Source organism: Natator depressus, chromosome 28, assembly GCF_965152275.1.
Source record: "Natator depressus isolate rNatDep1 chromosome 28, rNatDep2.hap1, whole genome shotgun sequence".
NCBI lineage: Eukaryota > Metazoa > Chordata > Testudines > Cheloniidae > Natator > Natator depressus.
In genome coordinates, this window is record NC_134261.1 from 8,234,360 (window position 1) to 8,236,859 (window position 2,500).

At 62.9% G+C, this 2,500-nt stretch overlaps 1 non-coding gene across 1 annotated transcript; it reads left to right on the top strand.

Moving 5' to 3' along the window:
- Positions 1–1,114: 1,114 nt before the first annotated feature.
- Positions 1,115–1,233, top strand: LOC141979910 (5S ribosomal RNA). Its single transcript, XR_012637295.1, has one exon. It is a non-coding gene; the product is annotated as a 5S ribosomal RNA (ribosomal RNA).
- Positions 1,234–2,500: the final 1,267 nt, after the last annotated feature.

The following is a 2,500-nucleotide window of genomic DNA, read 5'->3' on the forward strand; positions in this document are numbered from 1 at the left end:
ACCTGGTGTCCCGGGGGGACTTAGACTTTTTTTCAGCCTTTTCCTCCGGGTTGACCTGGTGTCCCGGGGGGACTTAGACATTTTTTTCAGCCTTTTCCTCCGGGTTGACCTGGTGTCCCGGGGGGACTTAGACTTTTTTTCAGCCTTTTCCTCCGGGTTGACCTGGTGTCCCGGGGGGACTTAGACATTTTTTTCAGCCTTTTCCTCCGGGTTGACCTGGTGTCCCGGGGGGACTTAGACATTTTTTTCAGCCTTTTCCTCCGGGCTGACCTGGTGGCCGAGCGTCTCGCCGTCCGCGGCCGGAGCTAGAGATGCCCCCCCCCCCAGGCCAGCCTGCGAAGCCGCGGCCAGGATCGGGCCCCTGGAAGTCTGACTAAAAATTTTCACCGACCCCAAAAACGGTTAGGGGGGGCCTCATAAAGCCTCCGGAGCGAAAAAAAAAAAAACGGAAAAAAGGATCGGGCCCACCCGAGGCAGGGGAGTCAGTAAGGGAAAGGGGACGAGGCGGCCCGGAGCCGGGTGCCCGGAGCCGGGTGCCGGCGGCCAGGATCGGGCCCCTGGAAGTCTGAAAAATTTTTTTCACCGACCCCCAAAGTGGTATTGGGGGGGGCTCATAAAGCCTCCGGAGCGAAAAAAAAAAAAAACGGAAAAAAGGATCGGGCCCACCCGAGGCAGGGGAGTCAGTAAGGGAAAGGGGACGAGGCGGCCCGGAGCCGGGTGCCCGGAGCCGGGTGCCCGCGGCCAGGATCGGGCCCCTGGAAGTCTGAAAAAAATTTTTTCACCGACCCCCAAAGTGGTGTTGGGGGGGGCTCACGAAGCCTCCGGAGCGGAAAAAAAAAAACGGAAAAAAGGATCGGGCCCACCCGAGGCAGCGGAGTCAGTAAGGGAAAGGGGACGAGGCGGCCCGGAGCCGGGTGCCCGGAGCCGGGTGCCCGCGGCCAGGATCGGGCCCCTGGAAGTCTGAAAAAAAAAATTTCACCGACCCCCAAAGGGGTGTTGGGGGGGGGCTCACGAAGCCTCCGGAGCGGAAAAAAAAAAACGGAAAAAAGGATCGGGCCCACCCGAGGCAGGGGAGTCAGTAAGGGAAAGGGGACGAGGCGGACCGGAGCCGAGTGCCTACGGCCATACCGGACGGAAGGCCCCCGATCCCGTCCGATCTCGGAAGGTAAACCGTCCCGGGCCTGGCTAGTACTTGGATGGGTGACCGCCTGGGAATCCCAGGTGCCGTAGGCAGCTTTTCCCGCTGCGAGCCAGCTCTCTCCTTTTCTGGGGAACAAGGGCAGGGTCGCCCTGCCAGGGGCCCTGGGGCTGAAGTCCCTGCCGGCCACCAGGTCAACCCGGAGCCTGCCCCTCTGCGGCCAGCAGGTCAACCCCATACCGGCAGGGGGTTGACCTGGTGGCCGGGAAGCAGAGCGGCCAGCAGGTCAACCCCATACATTCAGCGGGTTGACCTGGTGGACGGGAAGGAAAGCGGCCAGCAGGTCAACCCCATACTTTCAGCGGGTTGACCTGGTGGCCGGGAAGGAAAGCGGCCAGCAGGTCAACCCCATACATTCAGCGGGTTGACCTGGTGGCCGGGAAGGAAAGCGGCCAGCAGGTCAACCCCATACATTCAGCGGGTTGACCTGGTGGCCGGGAAGGAAAGCGGCCAGCAGGTCAACCCCATACATTCAGCGGGTTGACCTGGTGGCCGGGAAGGAAAGCGGCCAGCAGGTCAACCCCATACATTCAGCGGGTTGACCTGGTGGCCGGGAAGGAAAGCGGCCAGCAGGTCAACCCCATACATTCAGCGGGTTGACCTGGTGGCCCGAAAGCAAACCGGCCACCAGGTCAACCCGGAGCCTGCCCCCGCGGGCAGGGGCCAAGCGGACCCCCCTCCGCCCGGGCTTGCCCTGCTCCGAGCCGGGGCTTAATCCCCGTCCGGCCACCAGGTCAACCCGGAGCCTGCCCCTCTGCGGCCAGCAGGTCAACCCCATGCCGGCAGCGGGTTGACCTGGTGGCCGGGAAGGAAAGCGGCCACCAGGTCAACCCCATACTTTCAGCGGGTTGACCTGGTGGCCGGGAAGGAAAGCGGCCACCAGGTCAACCCCATACTTTCAGCGGGTTGACCTGGTGGCCGGGAAGGAAAGCGGCCAGCAGGTCAACCCCATACATTCAGCGGGTTGACCTGGTGGCCGGGAAGGAAAGCGGCCAGCAGGTCAACCCCATACATTCAGCGGGTTGACCTGGTGGCCGGGAAGGAAAGCGGCCAGCAGGTCAACCCCATACATTCAGCGGGTTGACCTGGTGGCCGGGAAGGAAAGCGGCCAGCAGGTCAACCCCATACATTCAGCGGGTTGACCTGGTGGCCGGGAAGGAAAGCGGCCAGCAGGTCAACCCCATACATTCAGCGGGTTGACCTGGTGGCCGGGAAGAAAAGCGGCCAGCAGGTCAACCCCATACATTCAGCGGGTTGACCTGGTGGCCGGGAAGGAAAGCGGCCAGCAGGTCAACCCCATAC